Source organism: Balaenoptera physalus (genome assembly GCF_965194825.1).
Source record: "Balaenoptera physalus genome assembly, chromosome: 10".
NCBI classification, from domain to species: Eukaryota; Metazoa; Chordata; class Mammalia; order Artiodactyla; family Balaenopteridae; genus Balaenoptera; species Balaenoptera physalus.
Genome location: NC_138889.1, coordinates 21,779,401 through 21,806,093, shown reverse-complemented (window position 1 = coordinate 21,806,093; position 26,693 = coordinate 21,779,401). Strand labels below are relative to the sequence as shown.

The window sequence follows — 26,693 nt, the reverse complement described above, 5'->3', positions numbered from 1 at the left end:
TTTGAATAGCAAATGGGATTTCACCAGGTACAGTACAGGGAAGAATATTCTGAACAGGAATAGCAGCCTTAAGTAAATGTGGAGGAGGAAAGCATGGGCCATATTAGTACCATGGATTTGGGGAGCAGTGGGAAATAGCAGAGTAAATTATTGGGTGTTTGGGTCATAGACTATCTTAAAATGCCACTTAGAAGGGAGAAAAGTAAATTTACAAATCTGTAGCAATAGTCCAGTTCAAATAGGAATAGAGTCCAAAGTTGCACATTATTCTTGGGAAAGAATTTCAGTGTAAAGATGCATGCTATATGTAGGTTTCAGCATTAAATATACCAGAGAACTGTGAGGCAGGGAAGGAGACCAGAAAAATGTGATGGTTTAATAGGTGTAAAACACAGTAGAGGATATTGTATTGTTAGTATAGGTTTTATGGAAGGAATTGAATTTGATCCCATAGGTATAAAATAATTAGTTTTTTGATAATTAACTACTGTCTATAACCTCAAAAGAATAGTATTAATTAACCCTTTCACTATAGGTACAATAGAGGTTCTCTTGCTGCTTAGAAAGCAGTAAGACACTGGTTTTAATTTTCTCTTACAGGACTTGAGAAGCGACATACCCAGACATGACATGAAGCTTTATTCTTCAGGGTAAGTCAGTGACAGTTACCAAACAGGTGAAGTAGAAGAGGAGGTGAGGGTGACAGCAGTGCTGAAAGTCAGTGGTCAGTGGTGGCTCAGCCAAGCACCAAGGCAGGTTTATAGGATCTAAAAGAAGGCAGAGTAAAGCTTATGAAATTTGTGAGGGAGAATGTGTGAGAGAGGGAAGAGAAGGGGAGGAAGGTGATTGGGGGGTGAGCACCTTACAAAGGAGGGAGAAAGATTAGGGGCAATGGTAGTGGACTGAGAAGATATCAGGGTGGGGGAGAATCAGGAGAGAGTAACATCACGGAAGCTAAAGTACCAGAAGGAAATGGCGGTCAACAGTGTGTGCAATATTGAGAGAGACTGAAAAGCATGTGGTCCAAGAAGAGGACATTGGATTTGAGATTAGTACTTTACTCAAGACCTCAAAGAAAGCCATTTTAACAGAGTGGTTGAAGGAAGCCACATTTAAAGGAACTGAGGAGGTACCCAGCTGAGAATACTACAGAATAGGGAGTGTTGTCCACACAGAGGAGAGGTGTAGTGGTGACAGCCCACTTGAGAGTGCCAAAGGGAAGTATGCAGGAAAAGACAGGAGAGAGGGGAAACAAAGATGAGAGAGAGAGGGGAGAGTTGAAGAAATAAAGTCGAGGAGGGAGTGGGAGAGTAGGGAAAGAATCAAGATGCACAGAAATTCTTAGATGGAGAAAAAGGTTAATAATGTAAATAATAATAATATCATAATATAAAAATAATGATATTTATCTTCTGTGTAAGATTTATTCTTTTATAAAGAGAGTAAGGAACTGTAGTATTAGAAACTTGAAGGAACGAGAAGAAGCAGAATAGCCATAGCTAAATATTCCATAGCAAAAAGAGTAAAATAATTCCCAAGTAGCAGTGAGGAATAGCTGAGCTAAGAGAATATGGAATGGTGGTGTCACAGATGATTCCAGTTTCTTGACTTTTTCTGGTCCTATTCAGCAGCTGGGAAGCCAGAGTGAAAGCAGACAAAGGGAGTGCCCTGTGTTGGGGATTAACATGTGAGGCTTGGCAGAAGGTCAGGCAGAATGAGATGCATTGGGTTCAATCAGGATAGAGAAGAACGTGAAGCGAGAGTGTGTGTTGTTTCACATCAGTTGGTCCAGTGTCCTGAGCTTGACTGCAAACATGTGGAGATGGAGCAGCATCTAGGGTTGGCAGCGTGAACACAGCCTGAAGGGGCTAGTGTGCCATGGCTAGCCAGGAGGGAGTCCGGGAAGAAGTCTGGAGCCGCCTAAGAGTCAAGAGACTTTTCTTGACTCTTTGTTTCCTGGTGTGAGAGGAGAGGGGATTCAGAGCACTGCTTAAAGAAGCTCCAGAGATGGGCGTGAAGTGTGGCTATCAGTGCGGACCCCAGAGACGGGCATGAGACGCTAAGGCTGCTGCTGAACCACCAAGAAGCCTGTGTGCAAGCACAGGTCACTATCCACACCTCCCCTCCTGGGAGCCTGTGCAGCCCGCCACTGCCAGGGTCCCGTGATCCAGGGACAACTTCCCCGGGAGAGCACATGGTGTGCCTCAGGCTGGTGCAACGTCCTGCTGGCCTCTGCCGCTGCAGGCTCGCCCCGCACTCCATATCCTCCCTCCCCCTGGCCTGAGTGAGCCAGAGCCCCCCAATCAGCTTTTCCTTTAACTCCGTCCTGTCTGAGCAAAGAAGAGATACCCTCAGGCGACCTACACACAGAGGCAGGTCCAAATCCAAAGCTGAACCCCGGGAGCTGTGCGAACAAAGAAGAGAAAGGGAAAATTCTCCCAGCAGCCTCAGGAGCAACGGATTAAATCTCCACAATCAACTTGATGTACCCTGCATCTGTGGAATACCTGAATAAACAATGAATCATCTCAAATTGAGGAGGTGGACTTTGGGAACAAAGATATATATATATATTTACCTTTTTTATCTTTTTCTTAGTGTGTATGTGAATGCTTCTGTGTGTGATTTTGTCTGTATAGCTTTGCTTTTACCATTTGTCCTAGGGTTCTGCCTGTCCGTTTTTTGTTTTTGTTTTTGTTTTAGTATAGTTTCTAGCACTTGTTATCATTGGTGGATTTGTTTTCTGGTTTGGTTGCTCTCTTCTTTTTTTTTTTTTTTTTTGATTATTAAATTTTTTTTAATAATTATATTTTATTTCTTATTTTAATAACTATTTTATTTTATTTTACTTTTACTTTATTTATTTTACCTTCTTCTTTCTTTCTTTCTTTCTTTTCTCCCTTTTATTCTGAGCCGTGTGGATGACAGGCTTTTGGTGCTCCAGCCAGGCATCAGGGCTGTGCATCTGAGGTGGGATACCCAAGTTCAGGACACTGGTCCACAAGAGACCTACCAACTCCACGTAATATCAAACAGCAAAAATTTCCCAGAGAGCTCCATCTCAACGCCAAGACCCAGTGACACTCAAAGAACAGAAAGTTACAGTGCTGGACACCGTTTACCAAACAACTAGCGAGACAGGAACACAACCCCATCCATTAACAGAGAAGCTGCCTAAAATCATAATAAGGCCACAGACACCCCAAAACACACCACCAGACGTGGACCTGGCCACCAGAAAGACAAGATCCAGCCTCAGATCCAGAACACAGGCACTAGTCCCCTCCACCAGGAAGCCTACACAACCCACTGAACAAAGCTTAGCCACTGGGGACAGACACCAAAAACAACGGGACTACGAATATGCAGCCTGTGAAAAGGAGACCCCAAACACAGTTAAGCAAAATGAGAAGACAGAGAAACACACAGCAGATGAAGGAGCAAGGCAAAAACCCACCACACCTGAAAAATGAAGAGGAATTAGGCAGTCTACCAGAAAAAGAATTCAGAATAATGATAGTAAAGATGATCCAAAATCTTGGAAATAGAATGGAGAAAATAAAAGAAACGTTTAACAAGAACCAAGAAGAACTAAAGAGCAAACAAACAGTGATGAACAACACAATAAATGAAATTAAATATTCTCTAGAAGGGATCAATAGCAGAATAACTGAGGCAGAAGAATGGATAAGTGACCTGGAAGATAAAATAGTGGAAAAAACTACCACAGAGCAGATAAAGAAAAAAGAATGAAAAGAATTGAGGGCAGTCTCAGAGACCTCTGGGACAATATTAAATGCACCAACATTGGATTTATAGGGGTCGCAGAAAAAGAAGAGAAAAAGAAAGGGTCTGAGAAAATATTTGAAGAGATCATAGTTGAAAACTTCCCTAATATGGGAAAGGAAATAGTTAATCAAGTCCAGGAAGCACAGAGCGTACCATACAGGATAAATCCAAAGAGAAACACGTCAAGACATGTATTAATCAAACTATCAAATATTAAATACAAAGAAAAAATATTAAAAGCAGCACAGGAAAAACAACAAATAACACACAAGGGAATCACCATATGGTTAACACCTGATCTTTCAGCAAAAACTCTGCAAGCCAGAAGGGAGTAGCAGGATGTATTTAAAGTGATGAAGGGGAAAAACCTACAACCAAGATTACTCTACCCAGCAAGGATCTCATTCAGACTTGACAGAAAAATTAAAACCTTTACTGACAAGCAAAAGCTAAGAGAATTCAGCACCACCAAACCAGCTCTACAACAAAGGCTAAAGGAACTTCTCTAAGTGGGAAACACAAGAGAAGAAAAGGACCTACAAAAACAAACCCAAAACAATTAAGAAAATGGTCATAGGAACATACATATCGATAATTACCTTAAACGTGAATGGATTAAATGCTCCAACCAAAAGACACAGGTTTGCTGAATGGATACAAAAACAAGACCCGTATATATGCTGTCTACAAGAGACCCACTTCAGACCTAGGGACACATACAGACTGAAAAAGAGGGGATGGAAAAAGATATTCCATGCAAATGGAAATCAAAAGAAAGCTGGAGTAACAATAGTCATATCAGATAAAATAGACTTTAAAATAAAGAATGTTACAAAAGAGAAAGAAGGACACTATGGAATGATCAAGGGATCAATCCAAGAAGAAGATATAACAATTATAAAAATATATGCACCCAACATAGGAACACCTCAATACATAGCACAACTGCTAACAACTATAAAAGAGGAAATTGACAGTAACACAATAATAGTGGGGGACTTTAACACCCCATTTTCACCAATGGAGAGATCATCCAAAATGAAAATAAATAAGGAAACATAAGCTTTAAATGATACATTAAACAAGATGGACTTAATTGACATTTATAGGACATTCCATCCAAAAACAACAGAATACACATTCTTCTCAAGTGCTTATGGAACATTCTCCAGGATAGATCATATCTTGGGTCACAAATCAAGCCTTGGTAAATTTAGGAAACTGGAAATCGTATCAAGCATCTTTTTCGACCAAAACGCTATGAGACTAGATATCAATTACAGGAAAAAATCTGTAAAAAATACAAACATATGGAGGCCAAACAATACACTACTTAATAACCAAGAGATCACTGAAGAAATCAAAGAGGAAATCAACAAATACCTAGAAACAAACGACAATGAAAACACGACAAACCAAAACCTATGGGATGCAGCAAAAGCAGTTCTAAGAGGGAAGTTTATAGCAATAAAATCCTACCTTAAGAAACAAGAAACATCTCAAATAAACAACCTAACCTTACACATAAAGCAATTAGGGAAAGAAGAACAAAAAAACCCCCAAAGTTAGCAGAAGTAAAGAAATCATAAAGATCAGATCAGAAAGAAATGAAGGAAATGATAACAGAGATCAATAAAACTAAAAGCTGGTTCTTTGAGAAGATAAGCAAAATTGATAAACCATTAGCCAGACTCATTAAGAAAAAAAGGGAGAAGACTCAAATGAATAGAATTAGAAATGAAAAAGGAGAAGTAACAACTGACACTGCAGAAATACAAAGGATCACGAGAGATTACTACAAGCAACTATATGCCAATAAAATGGACAACCTGGAAGAAATGGACAAATTCTTAGAAATGCACAACCTTCCAAGACTGAACCAGGAAGAAATAGAAAATATAAACAGACCAATCACAAGCACTGAAATTGAAACTGTGATTAAAAATCTTCCAACAAACAAAAGCCCAGGACCAGATGGCTTCACAGGCGAATTCTATCAAACATGTAGAGAAGAGCTGACACCTATCCTTCTCAAACTCTTCCAAAATATAGCAGAGGGAGGAACACTCCCAAACTCATTCTACGAGGCCATCATCACCCTGATACCTAAACCAGACAAAAATGTCAGAAAGAAAGAAAACTACAGGCCAATATCACTGATGAACATAGATGCAAATATCCTTTACAAAATACTAGCAAACAGAATCCAACAGCACATTAAAAGGATCACACACCATTATCAAGTGGGGTTTATCCTAGGAATGCAAGGATTCTTCAATACATGCAAATAAATCAATGTGATACACCATATTAACAAATTGAAGACTAAAAACCATATGATCATCTAAATAGATGCAAAGAAAGCTTTTGACAAAATTCAACACCCATTTATGATAAAAACCCTCCAGAAAGTAGGTATAGAGGGAACTTTACTCAACATAATAAAGGCCATATATGACAAACCCACAGCCAACATTGTCCTCAACGGTGAAAAACTGAAACCATTTCCACTAAGATCAGGAACAAGACAAGGTTGCCCACTCTCACCACTATTATTCAACATAATTTTGGAATTTTTAGCCATGGCAATCAGAGAAGAAAAAGAAATAAAAGGAATCCAAATTGGAAAAGAAGAAGTAAAGCTGTCACTGTTTGCAGATGACATGATACTATACATAGAGAATCCTAAAGATGCTACCAGAAAACTAGTAGAGCTAATCAATGAATTTGGCAAAGTAGCAGGATACAAAATTAATGCGCAGAAATCTCTTGCATTCCTATACATGAATGATGAAAAATCTGAAAGTGAAATTAAGAAAACACTCCCATTTACCACTGCAACAAAAAGAATAAAATATCTAGTAATAAACTTACCTAAGGAGACAAAAGACCTGTATGCAGAAAATTATAAGACACTGATGAAAGAAATTAAAGATGATACAAATAGATGGAGAGATATACCATGTTCTTGGATTGGAAGAATCAGCATTGTGAAAATGACTATACTACCCAAAGCAATCTACAGATTCAAAGCAATCCTTATCAAACTACCAATGGCATTTTTCACAGAACTGGAACAAAAAGCTTCACAATTTTTATGGAAACACAAAAGACCCCGAATAGCCAAAGCAATCTTGAGAAAGAAAAACGGAGCTGGAGGAATCAGGCTCCTGGACTTCAGTCTATACTACAAAGTTACAGTAATGAAGAGAGTATGGTACTGGCACAAAACCAGAAATATAGATCAATGGAACAGGATAGAAAGCCCAGAGATAAACCCATGCACATATGGTCACCTTATCTTTGATAAAGGAGGCAGGAATATACAGTGGAGAAAAGACAGCCCCTTCAATAAGTGGTGCTGGGACAGCTGGACAGCTACATGTAAAAGAATGAAATTAGAACACTCCCTAACACCATACAGAAAAATAAACTCAAAATGCATTACAGACCTAAATGTAAGGCCAGACACTGTCAAACTCTTAGAGGAAAACTTAGGCAGAACACTCTATGACATAAATCACAGCAAGATCCTTTTTGACCCACCTCCTAGAGAAATGGAAATAAAAACAAAAATAAAGAAATGGGACCTAATGAAACTTAAAAGCTTTTGTACAGCAAAGGAAACCATAAACAAAACGAAAAGACAACCCTCAGAATGGGAGAAAATATTTGCAAATGAAGCAACTGACAAAGGTTTAATCTCCAAAATTTTCGAGCAGCCCATGCAGCTCAATATCAAAAAAAAAAAAAAAAAAAAAACAACCCAATCCAAAAATGGGCAGAAGATCTAAATAGAGATTTCTTGAAAGAAGATATACAGATTGCCAACAAACATATGAAAGAATGTTCAACATCATTAATCATTAGAGAAATGCAAATCAAAACTACAATGAGATATCATCTCACATCGGTCAGAATGGCCATCATCAAAAAATCTACAAGCAATAAATGCTGGAGAGGGTGTGGAGAAAAGGGGACACTCTTGCACTGTTGGTGGGAATGTAAATTGATACTGTCACTATGGGGAACAGTATGGAGGTTCCTTAAAATTTAAAAATAGAACTACCATGCGACCCAGCAATCCCACTACTGGGCGTATACCCTGAGAAAAGCATAATTCAAAATGAGTCATGTACCAAAATGTTCATTACAGCTCTATTTACAGCTGTATTTACATTACAGCTCTATTGTTTCCAGGACATGGAAGCAACCTAAGTGTCCATCAACAGATGAATGGATAAAGAAGATGTGGCACATATATTCAATGGAATATTACTCAGCCATATAAAGAAACAAAACTGAATTATTTGTAGTGAGGTGGATCTACCTAGATACTGTCATACAGAGTGAAGTAAGTCAGAAAGAGAAAAACAAATACCGTATGCTAACACATATAGATGGAATCTAAAGAAAAAAAAAGGTCATGCAGGACCTGTGGCAAGACAGGTATAAAGATACAGACCTACTAGATAATGGACTTGAGAATACGGGGAGGGGGAAGGGTAAGGTGGGTTAAAGTGAGAGAGTGGCATAGACATATATACATTACCAAATGTAAAACAGATAGCTAGTGGGAAGTAGCCTCATAGCACAGGGAGATCAGCTCGGTGCTTTGTGACCACCTAGAGGGGTGTGATAGGGAGGGTGAGAGGGAGGGAGATGCAAGAGGGAAGAGATATGGGGACATATGTATATGTATAACTGATTCTCTTTGTTATAAAGCAGAAACTAACACACCATTGTAAAGCAATTATACTCCAATAAAGATGTTAAAAAAAAAAAAAAACTAAGGCAGCATGGAAATTGGTTCCTTTGTTTAAAACATGCAATCTTTATTGCTGAAAGTCTATATAAATGTACTTATTTGTCTATAAATAATGAAACATTCAACTTCAATTCATAGATATTTAAAAATTCTTCATGTGTTTTGATCAGTGCTACAGCAGACCTGTTAAGTCTTTTGAACATTGATTACCCAACATATTAGGGGGCAAAGATTGCAACCTCTTTCCAAACCCACGATGAAGTCTGAATGATTCCATCATACTTATTTTTGATTGGAAAATATATTCTTGCTCTTTATTCAAGGAACTGTGCTCATAATCTATGTTTTGCTGTTTTTCTACCCCAAAGGTAAAAATTAATAGGGAAAAAATTTGAGGGCAAAGAGGTTAATGTCTAGTTGATTGAGGGAATGGCTTATTCCTTCCAGGAGAATAATTTACACTAAAGTCCACTAATCCCAACATTAAATTTTAAAGAAAATAAACACTTAATTAAAAACAAAGGCAGTCTTCTCACTTCAAATATAGTAACATGTGATAAGTCTCAGAAAACAAAGGGCCCATCAATACCTTATTTATGAAAGGATAAAATAATGAATTTTTCTTACTTTTAGGATGTTCTTTTTTAAAAATAATATCGTTGCAGTATATTTACATACAATAAAACGCAACCATAAGTTTTGCCAAATGTATTTACCTATGTAACTAACACCACGACCTAGATAAAGACTATTTCCATTACTCTGAAATGTCTGTCTATTTGCAGCTAATTCCCCACCCACCCCCTGCTGGATGCAATCTCTGTTCCACTTTATGAAAGAATAGATTGGTTTTGCCTGCTCCGGAATTTCATATAAAGGGAATCATACAAGATGTACTCTTTTATTCTTGCTTTTCTCACTAAGCATGTTATATTTATCAGTAGTTTATTCCTTTCTTATTGGTAAGTAGCATTCCATTGTAAGGTCATGCTGAAACTTGTTTATTCATTCACCTGTTTGGTGGACATTTGAGCTATTTCCAGTTTGGGTCTACTATAGTTGCAGTGAACATTTGAGTCCAAGTTTTTTGGTGGACACATGTTTTCTTTTCTTAAAATTTTTTTTTAAACTTTGGGTTTATTTATTTATTTATTTATTTATTTATTTATTTATCTGTGGCTGTGTTGGGTCTTCCTTTCTGTGTGAGGGCCTTCTCCAGTTGCGGCAAGTGGGGGCCACTCTTCATCGCGGTGCGCGGGCCTCTCATTATCGCGGCCTCTCTTGTTGGCGGAGCACAGGCTCCAGACGCGCAGGCTCAGTAACTGTGGCTCACGGGCCCAGCCGCTCCGCGGTATGCGGGATCCTCCCAGACCAGGGCTCGACCCGTGTCCCCTGCATTGGCAGGCAGACTCTCAAACACTGCGCCACCAGGGAAGCCCGTGTTTTCTTTTCTTATGGGTAAATTCCTGAGAGTGGAATTGCCTGAATGTACAGTAAAGCATGTTTAAGTTTATACGAAGAGGCCAAGAAGTTTTCCAATGTAGATGTACCATTGCTAAATTCCAACCAGCATTGTATGAAATTTCCAGTTCCTCGACATTTTTGTTAATGTCACTAATGATACTTTATTTTTCATGTTCGTGATTTTTTTTTTTTTTACTTTGAGTTCATTTCCTGGAATCTTGTTTATAGGAATTCTTTGAGATCTGTTTTGAGTAAGATATTCTCCAAAGAGGATTTGTGTTTTATTCTTCTAGTTGTTCTATAATGAAAATCAAATATCCCTGCACCAGAAGTCTCTAGATGCTCCAGATTTTGTTATTTCTGAGGCATAGTTCTTCATAATTTCCTGAATTTCTGAGCTTTTACAGGAGTTCTTCTCTGTACCAATGTTCCTGTCCCATTCCCATTCCCAATTACTTGACATAATGAGTGAGTCTTTACTTCTTTACAACTGAGAACCTAAGAACGTTTCCTGAATTGTAAGCAGCTGTGGATACAGTGGATACTATGCCAGGAAAGAAACCTAGAGGTTCTTCCTTAATCTGTCATACGACTTTGGGGCCTGGACTTCCACATTTATTTGGAAGAAATGAGTCTAACTTCCAGTGCCCTCCAAGGATATTATGGAATTACTTTGTTGTAAACCCAACAAACCCTGGCCGTGCATCTCACAACTTGGTGCTATGCTCCACACCGCCCATTCAGGAGACAATGAGATGGTAAGTCAGAGAAACAGGGGAAATGCATGTGGGAGTCCAGTATCACACTCCACATGCAGAATCAGTTATGGAAATGCAGCAATATCCAACTTGCAATGCCAACTTCTGGATCTATGAAAGTTGGGGAAATTTCTTCCTCTGTTAAGCAAATATAGTACTGTACTGTATAAACATGGCTTCTGCTTTTAGTGCATGCCAAGAATGGTGTTTGAACTGAGCACTTGGTGGTCTTTTCAACTATTGATTCTTGGCTGTGTCTCAGGTTCACAAGGTGAAAATAGCTACACCATTTTCCAAGTTGTAGTGCTTATTTATTTACCTAGTAATATAGTGCCCTTTGGGTTAATTGGCTTATTAATTACTGCCTTAAGCAGCAAATTTTTTTTTTCTCTAGTTGGGAGAATAGCTCATAGGCCTTCCATATTTGAAAAGTTGTGTCTACACAGTAACTAATCAGAGGTCAGTGGTTTACAATAGGTTTGATACTTATAGGTTCATTGGCCCAGAGTTCAGAATTACAAATGTAGTCACAAACATACATTCCATGTTCTGGCTCTCAGCAATGAACACCGGGCAGTACAAACTTTTGCATGTTCAGGTGCACATTTGCAATGTATTTGTGCATATAGAAGGAAGATGAATTAGAAAAAAAATAAAGATTGAATTATAGGCTACATTTTTCTTCACTACTGTGTTCTAAACATCCACATTGTCATACTGTGGGATTACTTATTCAGAGAGAACAGGGAATTTTTTTTAAAATAAACTTTATTTTTAAAGCAGTTTTAGGTTCACAGAAAAATTGAATGGAAGGTTCAGAGATTTCTTATATACCCTTGTCCCCCACCCCCAACAGCCTCCCCTCCTATCAACATCCCACACCAGAGTTGTACATTTGTTACAATCCACGAACCTATTGTACATTGACAACTCATATCACCCGAAGTACATAGTTTACATTAGGGTTCACTCTTTGTGTCGTACATTTTATAGGTTTAGACAAATGTATAATGGCATGTATCTGTCATTATGCTATCATACAGAGTATTTTTCACTGTCCTAAAAACCCCCTGTGCTCCATCTATTCACCCCTTCCTCCTCCCTAAACCCTGGTGACCATTGGTCCTTTGACTGTCTGCATAGTTTTGCCTTTTTCCTGAACATCATATAGTTGGAATCGCACAATATGTAGCCTTTTCAGATTGGTTTCTTTCACTTAGTCATATGCATTTAATATTCCACCATGTTTTTTCACGGCTCATTTTGCTTTAGCACTGAAGAATATTCCACTGTCTGTGTCTGGATGTACCACGGCTTAACTGGGGAATTTTTTAAATGTTATTCTTTGTGGGTGATTAGAAGGTAATCAAGTATGGAATAAGCCACTTAAAGTGGAAAGAGGAAATTAAAGACCTAAGACACTCAGTTGTGGAAATGGAAAAGAGATTGCCTAATTGCATTGCAATACAAAGTGGGCAAGCAATAAATGTTTGTTGAACTGAACATAAAGAGGGCTCTCCCTGGAATAAGACTTGCATGTGGGGAGTAAAGGAAATGTGGGCCACAATTAACTATACTACTTATCATGTCATCTATCAGAAGACAGTTGCCTGCTAGTGACTCAGTGTTCTCAGGGCTCAGTCTTAAATTATTAAATTGGCCAGCCAGTGTTTTTGGGGAATACTTGGCAAGTGATCAGAGAAAAGTTCTTTTCTCATGCCTGGTTTTTAGTTAAACAATTATATTTTACAATGTAGTGAGTGAAAAATTCGGATTCTAAGAGGCACTCTTAAATCAAAAGAAATTTCTACAAAATTACATTTATTTTCTACTCAAGAGAATCCTAAGCAATAATCTGATATATCTGTACTTATTTCTCAGGCCTCTGCTGATGATATTTTCCCTTCTTGAATGGTTTCAAAAGTCCAAAGAGTGCCTTAAGTGGGGTAGACAAAGAGAAGTTAGTTCAAGGGCAAGCTCTGAGGATGAGATGGCCACTGCTTCTGAGCCCCACTTACCTAGAAGAACGATAACCTGCTCCCTTGAGATGATTGGCAGTGATGACATCCAACTAAAAGTTTTCATTTTTTATTTGGGGCCCGAGGATTGGGCTTCTTCTGGTTTCAAAATGAAACATTACAATGTAGTGAGCATGTCCAATTTTCTATGACATCACGCAACTCTCCCTACTATTGTAACTTGTGTGAATAATTTCTTGGGACTGTAGTGGTCTAGACATAACATTTGTATTCATTAGATAATTAATTCATTAATTCAAGCAATACTTATTCTGTACTTATTGTGTCAGATAGTATTCCAGGCACTGAGGCTACAAGAATGAATTAAATAGACAGGAGCTGTTCTTCATGGACTTTACCATCAAGTGGGAGAAATAAACTATGAGCAAGTAGAAAACATGGTTTTGAGGATAGTAAAGAATTATAAAAGAAATACAACAGGTTAATGAAATAGTCACTGAGTGTGGAGACTGTTTTACACAGGGTAGCCAGAGACGGACTTCATAGCCCTGTACAGCAAAGGATCAATTTTCCTTTAAATGACTGAATGAAATATTTAGGGAGAAACATGGTACCACTGTGGATATATACATTCATTCCTCATCTGGCTTTTGGGGGTTCTCTTGCTCACTTACCCTAAAGTGAATCTTGTGAAGCAACAACCTCACCCACGTACACTGTGACCCTGTTGCTTCATTTTAAAATATAAATAGACATCAAGAGTCTAGACATATTTGGGAAATATAGAAACATAAAGTAAAAGACCTCTCCCTACCCTCTAAAGAAAAAAAACAAAACCAGAAACAAATAATCTAAGACAAATTAGAGGTAAATGTGAGAACAGGTGAAAACTTCAGAAAAATGGTTTTGACCCCAAACTGCAGTAAACTAAATGGGACAAGACTATTAGCAGTTGGTGAGTGCAAAGCAGGAGTGTCCATTTAAACTAAATGTGAGAATTATTCTTCAAGTGTCAGAGAATTGACACTTTAATGACAATTCAAATGGCATCAGAGTCTTGGAGAAGGAAGAATGCTCATAGTACATGGAGTGTCTCTGCAGATAATATTTACATGATTACAATAATGTAAACATCATTTACTGGTGTTCAACCTTTGCAATCAATTTGTAAAGGAATGATGAAAGACTTAACCATCATAGCTACCATCAACTTTGACTATGAAAGTAAAGTTAGAGTTGACAGGTGTTAGGAGGTAAAGGGGGAATAGAAAGTGAAGAGAAGAAGGAATCCACCAATAACCCCAGCTCCAAAATGAGGAGGCAAGAAAAATTGGCTGTCTGAATGGTGGAGGTTTAAGTCTGAAGTTTCAGACATGAACTGAGAAGAGTGATATAACTATATTTGGAGGCAGAGGGTAGAGGAAATGCAAGGTGGTACAAGTGAACTAAACTTTATCTATTACAACCTTCATCAATTGCAGCTAATCATTAAAGATGATACACTATGAAATAGTGATTTAAGCATACTATTTAGAGAGTTATAGGTAACCACCAGAAAAATAATTAAAAATGGTTCCCCTTAAGGAGAGATGTCACAGAGGGGGATGAGTGGACCAAATAACTGGTGTTTTCCATTATAAACTGTGGTGCTAAGTAATTTATGTATATAAAATTTGTATCCTGAGGAAATTTCTGAACGATCTTTCCCTCCAGTCCTTAAGGAGGGGCACACATGCCTCCATCATGTGATGGCATAAGTATAGGAACCTTTTCTGTATAATGACACAAATTCCTTACTAACTTAGGTTTGGGGGCGGCGGGAGAAAACACATTTATTTACTGAGGTGGGAGGTGAAAATCTCACCTCAATTTCTTCAGACTCGTACCTTTAAACTATTTTTTATCGTGGCAGATATATATAACAAAATTTGCCATTTTAGCCATTATTAAGTGTAAAATTCAGTGTCATTAATTATACTCACAATGTTGTGCAATCATCACCTCTACCTATTTCCAAAAGTTTGCATCACCTCAAACAGAAACTCTGTTCCCATTAAGCAAGAACTCCCAATTCTCTCACCCCTAACCCATGGTAAATTTTATTCCGCTTTCTGTCTCTATGAATTTGCCCATTCTAGGGACCCCATATAAGTGGAATCATACAATATTTGTGCTTTCATGTCTGACTTGTTCCACTTATCTTCAGGTTATCTTTGACAATTTTCTGAAGCCTTCTTTGGCCAATGGCAGGACCTGAAAGTCATGAAAAATGTGAATTTAAAGTATTTTAATCCATATAAAATCTAGTGGTACCAGAAAAAAATGCATTATATTCATAAGGAAAAATGGCTGCTGAATTTTCCAGAATCCAGGAAAGGTGACTGTGCCACAACTTTCTCTTGCTGGGGTCATTACAGCAAAGAAGCACATATTGTTAGAGTGGGGAAGAAAGTGCTATGAAATCTGGTTCAGTGCCCTCCAAACATCACTGGTACCATCCTGCCCATACTGAAACTGGTACCTGACTGCCCATAATGAAACGGTGCTGGGAACCAAGCTTCAGAACTCAGTCTGGCTCACACTGCTAATTCTCTACACCAGCTGAGAAAGGCATGGTTGTCACATGGACAATTTAATAAGATGAATCATCCAAATCTTGCCCTTTATCTACACACTGATACTGTTTCTTTCATGCTCTGCAGTTCTTTCTGGAACTTCTATCTCCAGTGTGTTTCCAGGGGAATGAATATGTATGCAATGATATGAGTTACAACATACCTAAAAAGATTAAACCATCTCTTGTTATTTGTATTGATTTTCCATTACCAACTAAAATTAGTTTCAAGAGTATAGCAATTTGTAGGAAAACTGAAGACAGGACTGATAACTGGTGGGTTATTTTCCATGCTTTCTTGAATAACTGTCATTCTTGACAGATACCCTGGAATGCAGTTATGCAAGGAAATGCTAAACTGTCAGCATTTCATCAAAAATAAACTGCTGGAGATAACAGGGTGACTACTTTACCATGCCCCAAAGCACAGAAAGCACCAATATATTTGCAAGAATGTTCCCGAGAGCTCAAGAGCAAAACATCTTTGTGAATGATTCACCTTCTCAGCATCTGCAAAGGCACAACAGGGAGAATTTCATATATCTCAGAGGTGACCATTCCTGAGAGGGACTTGTAGCTAAAATGTAGCTGTCAAAATGAATTGGGAGGTGGGAGATCTGATTTCACAGGCTAAACAGACATGAAGGATGTATGGTGTGTGTGTGTGTGTGTGTGTATGTGTGTGTTAGGGTAATGGAAAGAGAGTTTAGGCAGCTTTACTGTGAAAACTGCTGGGATATCATCTACAATGATACCATATAAAGAGTTATGCTGTTAGACTATTTTGAAGAGGACATCCATTAATGGAAACACCAGTGGAAAGACAGGGAGGAAGAGAGTAATGGGCCTTTAAAAACATGAAAGGAGAAGCAAGCAATAGGGTCTTGAAAAAGAGATTCCAGGCACTTGGGTTGTACTGGGCTGTTCACTTCAAGGAAAGATGAGATGGTGGGAGTAGGGATGAAGGTGGGGTGAGGTAAAACTCTGTAGGATGAAAACACTAAAAATGGCTTGATTGACGTATGGGATATAGGACAAACGTTCTGAGTGGGCTCTATAAGAATGACTGCATTAAGTAGAATTCATCAGTTATATAAATATGTCTGAAGGGTTACCAAAGGGATCGGTTTGTTGACAGCTTAAGATTGCTGATTTATGGTTAATCGGAGAAGGTAAATAAGGAAGGGTCGTCCTGTCTTATGCTCACGTCCCCTCACAAAACTTGTTTTCACACTATGTGTTTAGAATGCATTTACTCCTCTGGTGATAAGTAAGAGGGAAGCAGAACAGTACAACTTGATTCCGTTTGTGCTACTAGACTCAGAGGACATTGGTGCCACCCCAAGTAGGAGGTGTGACCCTGGGGACAGAGCTCCATTGACCTTACAGGATCTGAAAGAGAGGTTTTGTGATGATTTGATTTTGTTTCTGTTTTTCACCTTCACACCTTGTGACCAGAGTCAGCCACCCACATCAGGCACCTGTTGTCTTGGTGGTTTGGGAGGATCTACTGGACTCATGGAACTGAGCCTTGTGACATTGCTGCCTGGTCTAGCCTGAGCCACTCAAGATCCAGTTAGTGGCTAGGGCAAAGTCCTTGGGGATCATGCTTGTGTCTCTTCTATTTCTCTCTTACCCCATAGCCAATCTGGCAGGAAATTGTGTCAGCTCCTCCTTCGAAATACATCCAGAATCCAGCTACTGAGAACACCACCTTGCTGGCGAACACGCCAATCCCAGCCACTTCTAAGCTGTCTCCCACTTCTGCCCGTGTGCCCAATAGTCTCAACCCCTCTGCCCAAAGCCTTCCAGTGGCCCCCAACCCACTCAGTGTGAAAGCCCAAGTCTTAATCTGGTCCACAAGGCCCCACACAGTTTGATCCCTCAGCTCTTGGGCCTTGTTTCCTACTCTTCATCCCCACCCCGTGGCCTTCTTGCAGTTACTCAGATATGCTCACTGCTCTCGCCTCTGTGCCTTGTCTGACTCTATTCCCTCTGTCTGGAGCCCTCTTTGCCCTAATACTCCTACGATTCACTTCCTCATCTCTTTGGGTCTTTGCTTACATACCCCCTTCCTAGAGAGGCCATCCCTCCTTGGCCATCCCACTTAAAGCCTTCTCCCACACCCATTATGTCTTGTCTCTCTTCTTTGCTTTATTATTCTCCGTTGCATTAATCACCCTCTGCTATATATTTTCGTATTTATTTTATTTATAAGTCTATCTCCTCTGATAAAATGTAAATTCATTAGGAGCAAGGATTTTTATATGCTGCTATATCCCTAGTGCCTTGAATATCACCTGACATATTGTAGGACTCAGTACATGTTTGTTGGGTGAAAAAATGAATGAATGTCTCTTATTTCCTATTTCTGGGACCAGGACCTGGCCTTGATCTAAGTGTCATCCTGATTCAGACTGTGTCTGAGGTCCTTGTCTTAATAGCTTACCCTGCCCTGGTCCTTGATGACTGACTTGGTCTCGTTTTTCCATTGCCGTCATTGCCCTTCTACTCCACCCAACATAGTAGTCTCTTCTTGAGCCCTAGTCTTGTGAATTGAGGGGTACCACCTCCTACCAGTGCTCCCTGGGGCTGACCTACCTGCCAGAGTCACTTATATGATCGTTTTTAGGGCTCCCCTTGTCCTCACCTGCTGTCACTGTTTACCACACTTCATTGATGACTGAAGAAAGTACAGTCTGTTTTCCGTCACCATGCTACCCATGTACTGTCCTCCAACACTGTGAGCCCATCATCACCTATATGGCCACATTTTCTTTTCATATTCAAAGTAATGACAGAGTCCCCATCCTCCCTATGATGAAAAGATGTTTCTTTCACCTCTGGGGTACTTCATCCCATGATAACAAAATTCTCAGGGTCTTACTCAATCCAAAGACTCTCATCAAAGAAGAAAACCAGAAATCTACTTAGTCCATTGGGAAGTTCAGGGTTGTTGTTACTGCCACCTGGTGGCAGCCTGAATGCTGGTATTGCCCTAGCCTGCTGGCAGGAAAGCCACAGTTACCTGGTGCTAAGTGTCATGTAGCCACTGATATCTGGAAACTCAGGAGCCTCGGCTGATCCTGTTGTAAACTGAACAAAGATGCTTCAGTGCCTGGGGGCTGTGGCTGCCAGCTCTGGATGAAGACCTGGATGAGGAAGTCCTGCCCTCCAAGTATTATCCTGAACTGCTGTCATTCCATGCCAGTGTGGGCCTGGGATCCCAGCATTATTGCTTCTGGGGTAGCTGGCTCATTAGTTCATGTACAAACACATATAAACATCCATGCACACTCCCCCAAGGCATGTCAAAGGGGTGAGTTCCTAAAAGGTTTTCAGCAGCCACCTGTGCTGCCCGGATCAGGCTCTCCCCTTACCCCAAGTTCTGACCCTGAGAGTGCAAGAAATCCTTCAGTTTACTTGACTCAAATCTACCTCATTTTGTATCTCAGACGAATGACATTTCTTTTAGACAAAATGTCATCTTATTACACATACAGTTAAGCCCATGTTCCAGGTACTTGCCTCACCCAACTGGCAATGTGTCCTTTTTAGATTGCCTGATACTTCCTAGCTTTTGTTCCTGCCCATGTCGTAGGATTTGACAAAGCTTGACTTTGATGGAAAAGGTAACCCAAAGGGAGTACTTTAACTATAACGACAATGCTATTGGGGCAACAAAAAAGAACAAGGAAACTCTGAAGAGATCACTCATTTATTAATTAATAATAAAAATAATCAAGATAATAGTTATCAGTTAGGCAACTAATATGTGCCTGACTTTTAGGTATATTATTTCATTCGACCCTTATTAAGAGTCCTGAAAGCAAATATTATTAACAGAAATGTAGAGATGAGAAGTCCAAGAGGTAGAGAAGTAAAGTAACTCAAAGCATAAAGCCTTGTGCAGCAAAGTCAGGGTTTAAACTTAGGTCTTTCAGACTTTAAAGCTTGGAATCTTTCCAATGACTACACTTACTCTTTAGTAAGTGAATAATTATGGAATGTTTAGGTCCATGACTACTGAGAGATACATACATTATTGGTTATTCCCAGACTGACTGCTACCGAAACCATTCACCTACCAAAAAAAATCCTCCCATACTTTTGGTTCTGGGGGTGTGTTTAAGTTAGTGTCTTCTTTACCTTTTAGAACATCCTTATTTCAACTCACTCTTTTAGAGTGAAATGATAATTTTCTGATCTGCTCCTTCATATCCCAGCTGAAGGAACGGAGGGAGAAACAAGTCACTTGGGCTGATGGAGGTGGAGACCCTTGGAGATGCCTTGGAGCATGCAATTGTCCTTGTTGGAAGATCACTCTGGCACCTCCAATAAAAGTGAGGATGTCCTTAGTGAGAGATGTTCTTTTCTGAAGTGTGATCACAGCTCTGGGCCTGGGGATTTCTTAGCAAAGTGTAATTCTTTATTTCTCTTCAGAGTTTAAACGACCCCTATAATTCATTGGCATTGTTAGTCACAAAGTGAACTTCTGAAGTGGAGAAGATAAAAGATCAACACCTCAGAAAACACTGAGAATTTCATTTGGTGTGGCCTTCATCTCACACTTGATAATTCCGTAGGGTTTTGGTTGTCACCCTACAGCAGTTTTCTTTTGTCTCAGAAAAAGCCCCCAGTGTCTTGCTATCTAACTTGGTGTCATTAAAATGCTTGAGTAAACTTCCAAGTTCCTCTTGGTTAAGAAAAACTTATGTAGGAGGTGTGTCTAGGCCAGGCATCAAAATGCTATAGGAATTATCTCAAAAGAGGAACATTTCCATTCTGCAATGCTTCCATATGAGCATATTCAAATATTCCAAATCCTCTTATATTTTGGCGTATTTTTCTTGATTTGCCTTAAGGATTTCTAAATAAGAATCACTTGATTATACATTTGTGTTATTGATGCCTCACAGCACACCCCAAAGAGGTGAGCACAGCTCCGAAGAAGGAAAACCAAAAAAATTTCTTAACCTTTAAGCTAGAACACTTACAATGCAAAGATCTTTGTTTTGTTTTATTTTCTGAAATGGAAGTAAGAAAGGAAGTGATGGAGAGTCTGGAATTCTTAATCCTGAAAGCTTTTGCTTACATTAGGGATTTCTTTTGTCCAATTATCTCAATTTTACTGAACCCTAAGGGTATTAAGAGCCTCAACTGACATGGGAGGGGGTCACTAATGTTTTGGCAATGAGTCTAACAGCCTCCATACTTTTAGTTATGTGATTCTTATTCCTCTTCTTGACTCTATCAATTCATATATTTTGGCTTATCTCTATTTGAGGATAATGGTGCAGAACTAAAACATTTTTCATTTACTAAATGGATTTTATTTGAAATATGTACTCCATTAATTTTCCCAATAATGTATAGGTCATACAATTAATTACTGAATATTATGGGATATATTGCTTTGATGAGAAAGCAGACACATCAGGTGTTTACTGTTATTTTATAGGGAGTTATTGTTCAACCTCCTCAGTAGACCACAGTGAATTTTCCTTCTTGATTATGCTAGGAGATAGAGCAGAAATTTGTGGATATGTTATTAGTAATTAGACTTTAGAATCTAGATAGTGTCTAATTTACTTTTTAAAGTACACTCAAATTAAAATTGATGGGACAAGGTAGCTTGCTAATACAAATGAAGAGGGTCAGCATTCCAATTTCTGGCTAAAATTCAAAGAACTAAAATAGTTTTTTTTTTTTTTATTTATTTATTTTTTTAAATAAATTTATTTATTTATTTATATTTATTTTTGGCTGTGTTGGGTTATCGTTTCTGTGCGAGGGCTTTCTCCAGTTGCGGCGAGCGGAGGCCACTCTTCATCGCGGTGCGCGGGCCTCTCACCGTCATGGGCTCTGCCGTTGCAGAGCACAGGCTCCAGACGCGCAGCCTCAGTGGTTGTGGCTCACGGGCTTAGTCGCTCCGCGGCATGTGGGATCTTCCCAGACCAGGGCTCGAACCCGTGTCCCCTGCATTGGCAGGCAGATTCTTAACCACTGCGCCACCAGGGAAGCCCCTAAAATATTTTAAAAAGGCAATGGAGTCTATTCCAAAGTAATAAAAAAAAAATCTTTCTCTAAAGAATAAGAATATTAGATATCTGTGATGCTTACTGGAACTATGGATATGAGTCTATAAGACTACACCAGGGATCATAAACTTAAAAGTCTACAAGGCCAGTCCAGTAATACTAATTTTGGCTTGTGAGAACTGAGGTGAACTGCAGAGTATACTCATGTTATCTAGAAAGGACAGCTGGTCCTCAGCTCTTGTTGGTTGTTACCATTTGGAAATGTGGATGTGGCCTTGTCAGAGCTCTTATCTCTTCAAGAGAAGCCACAAGCCTGGATTTGCATGAGGAAGTTCCTACACCCTTGACCTAGACTTTGACAGGCTGCTTTATCTCACCTTAGATATTAGCTCTGCATTTCAAACAGTTATCACCAAGGAAATGATTGTGTTGGACATTTAGCTACATGAGTCAATAATCCAAACTTTCCCTGAAGGTGGTTGAAGGAGAGGGAATAGCACATTATTTAATTGATTATACTATTTTTTTAAACAAGACAAACTCTTTTAAAAACAACCTAATGGCGTGGGGGGGGACCTTCAAGATGGCAGAGGAGTAAGACGTGGAGATCACTTTCCTCTCCACAGATACATCAAAAATACATCTACATGTGGAACAACTCCTACAGAACACCTACTGAACGCTGGCAGAAGACCTCAGACTTCCCAAAGGGCAAGAAAATATTCACGTACCTGGATATGGCAAAAGAAAAAAGAAAAAACAGAGACAAAAGAATAGGGACAGGAACTGCATCTCTGGGAAGGAGCTGTGAAAGAGGAAAGATTTCCACACACTAGGAAGGCCCTTCGCGGGCAGAGACTGCAGGTGGCGGAGGGGGGACGCTTCGGAGCCACAGAGGAGAGCACAGCAACAGGGGTGCAGAGGGGAAAGCAGAGAGATCCCTGCACAGAGGACTGGTGCTGACCAGCACTCACCAGCCTGAAAGGCTTGTCTGCTCACCCACTGGGTGAAGAGACGAGCTGAGGCTCGGGCTTTGGAGGTCAGACCCCAGGGAGAGGACTGGGGTTGGCTGCATGAACACAGCCTGAATGGGGCTAGTGCACCACAGCTAGCTGGGAGGGAGTCAGGGAAAATGTTAGGACCTGCCAAAGAGACAAGAGACCATTGTTTTGGGGTGTGTGAGGAGAGGGGATTCCTTCCCTCTGTGCCCATGGAAGGCAGAGCACCACCTAAGTAAACTCCAGAGATAGGCGTGAGTTGCGGCTATCAGCTCAGACCCCAGAGACAGGCATGAAATGCTAACGCTATTGCCTCTACCACCAAGAATCCTGTGTGCAAGCACTACAACTCCCACTCCTGGGAGGCTGTGAAGTACACCACTGCCAGGGTCCTGAGATCCAGGGACAACTTCCCTGAGAGAACACATGGCATGCCTCAGGCTGTCACAATGCCACTCTGGCATCTGCCACCACATGCTCACCCTGCATTCCAATTTAGACCACCGTAGCCCTCCCTCTCTCCGGCATGAGAGAGCAAGAGAGCCCTAATCAGCTGCTGCTTTAACCCCCTCCTTTCTGGGTAGGGAACAGATGCCTGAGGGGGACCTACATGCAGAGGTGGGGCCAAAACAAAAGCTGAACCCCAGGAGCTGTGAGAACAAAGAAGAGAAAGGGAAACTTCTCCATGCAGCCTCAGGAGCAGTGGATAAAATCCCCACAATCAACTTGATGAACCCTGCATCTGTGGAATAGCTGAAGAGACAATGAGTATTCCCAATATTGGGCCAGTGGACTTTGGGAGCAACTGTAGACTTGGGGTTTGCTGTCTGCGACTGATTTGTTTCTGATTTTTAGGTTTAACTCAGTCTAGTTTTTAGTGTTTGTTATCATTGGTGGATTTGTTTATTGGTTTGGTTGCTTTCTTCTTTTTTTTATTTTAAAATTTTTATTATTTTTTAAAATTTTATTATTATTTTTATTAATTTATTTAATTTTTTAAATTTTTCCTCCTAATTTTTCTTCCTTTTCTTCTGAGCTGTGTGGCTGATAGGGTCTTGGTGGTCCAGCAAGGGGTCAGGCCAGACCCTCCAAGGTGGGAGAGCTGAGTCCAGGACATTGGACCACCAGAGACCACATGGCCCCATATATCAATCAGCAAGAGATCTCCCAGAGATCTCTGTCTCAACAATAAGAGCCAGCTCCACCCAACGGCCAGCAAGCTTCAGGGCTGGATGCCCCATGCCAAACAGCTAGCAAGACAGGAACATGACCACACCCAATAGCAGAGAGGCTGTCTAAAATCATACTAAGTTCACAGACACCACAAAACACACCACCAGATGTGTCCCTGCTCACCAGAAAGACAAGATCCACTCCCAATCACCAGAACACAGACACCAGACCCCTCCATCAGGAAACCTACACAAGCCATTGAAACAACCTCACCCACCGGGGGAAGACACCAAAAACAAAAGGAACTACAAACCAGCAGCCTGCAAAAAGGAGACCACAAACACAGTAAATTAAACAAAATGAAAAGACAGAGAAATATGCAGCAGATGAAGCAGCAAGTTTAAAACCCACCAGACCAAAATAATGAACAGGAAATAGGCAGTCTACCTGAAAAAGAATTCAGAGTAATGATAGTAAAGATGATCTAAAATCTTGGAAATAGAATGAAAAAAATACAAGAAAAGTTTAACAAGGACCTAGAAGAACTAAAGAGCAAACAAAAAAGGATGAACAACACAGTAAACGAAATTAAAAATTCTCTAGAAGGAATCAATACCAGAATAACTGAGGCAGAAGAACAGATAAGTGACCTGGAAGATAAAATATTGGAAATAACTATCACAGAGCAGAATAAACAAAAAGGAATGAAAAGAATTGAGGACAATCTCAGAGACCTCTGGGACAACTTTAAACACACTATCATCGATTTATAGGAGTCCCAGAAGAAGAAGAGAAAGAGAAAGGGACTGAGAAAATATTTGAAAAAATTATAGTTGAAAACTTCCATAACATGGTAAAAAAAAATAGTCAATCAAGTCCAGGAAGCGTAGAGAGTCCCATACAGGATAAATCTAAGGAAAAACATGCCAAGACACATATTAAACAAACTATCAAAAATTAAATACAAAGAAAAAATGTTAAAAGCAGCAAGGGAAAAGCAAGAAATAACATACAAGGGAATCCCCATAAGGTTAACAGCTGAACTTTCAGCAGAAACTCTGCAAGCCAGAAGGGAGTGGCAGGACATATTTAAAGTGATGAACGGCAAAAAACTACAACCAAGATTACTCTACCCAGCAAGGATCTCATTCAGATTCGACAGAGAAACTAAAAACTTTACAGACAAGCAAAAGTTAAGAGAATTCAGCACTGCCAAACCAGCTTTACAACAAATGCTGAAAGAACTTCACTAGGCAGGAAACACAAGAGAAGGAAAAGACCTACAAAAACAAACCCCAAATAATTAAGAAAATGGTAAAAGGAACATATATGTCGATAACTACCTTAAATGTAAATAGTTTAAATGCTCCAACCAAAAGACATAGACTGGCTGAATGGATACAAAAACAAGACTCGTATAAATGCTGTCTACAAGAGACCCACTTCAGACCTAGGGACACACACAGACTGAAAGTGAGGGGATGGAAAAAGATCGTCCATGCAAACGGAAATCAAAAGAAAGGTGGAGTAGCAATTCTCATATTGCACAAAATAGAATTTAAAACAAAGACGATTACAAGAGACAAAGAAGAACACCACATAATGATCAAGGGATCAATCCAAGAAGAAGATAGAACTATTGTAAATATTTATACACCCAACATAGTAGCACCTCAATACATAAGGCAAATACTAACAGCCATAAAAGGGGAAATCAACAGTAACACAATCATAGTAGGGGACTTTAACACCCCACTTTCACCAATGGACAGGTCATCCAAAATCAAAATAAATAAGGAAATACAAGCTTTAAGTGATACCTTAAAAAAGATGGACTAATCGATATTCATAGGACATTCCATCCCAAAACAACAGAATACACTTTCTTCTCAAGAGTTCATGGAACATTCTCCAAGATAGATCATATCTTGGGTCACAAATCAAGCCTTGGTAAATTTAAGAAAACTGAAATCATATCAAGTGTCTTTTCTGACTACAATGCTATGAGACTAGATATCAATTAGAGGGAAAAATCTGTAAAAATACAAACACATGGAGGCTGAACAATACACTACTTAATAACCAAGAGATCACTGAAGAAATCAAAGAAGAAATCAAAAACTACCTAGAAACAAATGACAGTAAAAACCAATGACCCAAAACCGATGGAATGCAGCAAAAGCAGTTCTACGAGGGAAGTTTACAGCAATACAATCCTACCTTAAGAAATAAGAAACATCTCAAATAAACAACCTAATCTTACACCTAAAGCAATTAGAGAAAAAAGAACAAAAAACCCCAAAGTTAGCAGAAGGAAAGAAATCATAAAGATCAGATCAGAAACGAATGAAAGAGGAATGAAGGAAAAATAGCGAAGATCAATAAAACTAAAAGCTGGTTCTCTGAGAAGATAAACAAAAGTGATAAACCATTAGCCAGACTCATCAAGAAAAAATGGGAGAAGACACAAATCAACAGAATTAGAAATGAAAAAGGAGAAGTAACAACTGACACTGTAGAAATACAAATGATCATGAGAGATTACTACAAGTACCTATATGCCATATGCCAATATAATGGACAACCTGGAAAATGGACAAATTCTTAAAAAAACACAACCTTCCAAGAGCGAACCGGCAAGAAATAGAAAATATGAACAGATCAATCACAAGCACTGATATTGAAACTGTGATTAAAAATTTTCCAAAACCAAAGCCCAGGACCAGATGGCTTCACAGGTGAATTCTATCAAACATTTGAAGAAGAGCTAACACCTATCCTTCTCAAACTCTTCCAAAATATAGCAGAGGGAAGAACACTCCCAAACTCATTCTACAAGGCCACTATCACCCTTATAGCAAAACCAGACAAAGATGTCACAAACAAAGAAAACTACAGGCCAATATCACTGATGAACATAGACACAAAAATCCTCAACAAAATACTAGCAAACAGAAGCCAACAGCACATTAAAAGGCTCATACACCATGATCAAGTGGGGTTTATCCGAGGAATTCAAGGATTCTTCAATATATGCAAATCAATCAATGTTATACACCATTCTAACAAATTGAAGGATGAAAACCATATGATCATCTCCATAGATGCA

At 39.4% G+C, this 26,693-nt stretch overlaps 1 long non-coding RNA gene and 1 pseudogene across 2 annotated transcripts in view; one reads left to right on the top strand and one right to left on the bottom strand.

The window, feature by feature from the left end:
• Positions 1 to 17,873, bottom strand: part of LOC309636401 (elongation factor 1-alpha 1 pseudogene) — a 110,052-nt pseudogene extending 92,179 nt beyond the window's left edge. The window contains exon 1 of the transcript in view: positions 17,847 to 17,873. The product of the transcript in view is annotated as an elongation factor 1-alpha 1 pseudogene (transcript). The remainder of the gene's footprint in view (positions 1 to 17,846) is intronic.
• The window catches only part of LOC309667926, a 614,088-nt gene extending 589,108 nt beyond the window's left edge, over positions 1 to 24,980 (top strand). Inside the window, exon 2 of the long non-coding RNA XR_014268002.1 lies at positions 24,587 to 24,980. This is a non-coding gene — a long non-coding RNA (uncharacterized lncRNA). The remainder of the gene's footprint in view (positions 1 to 24,586) is intronic.
• The last annotated feature ends 1,713 nt before the right edge of the window (positions 24,981 to 26,693 follow it).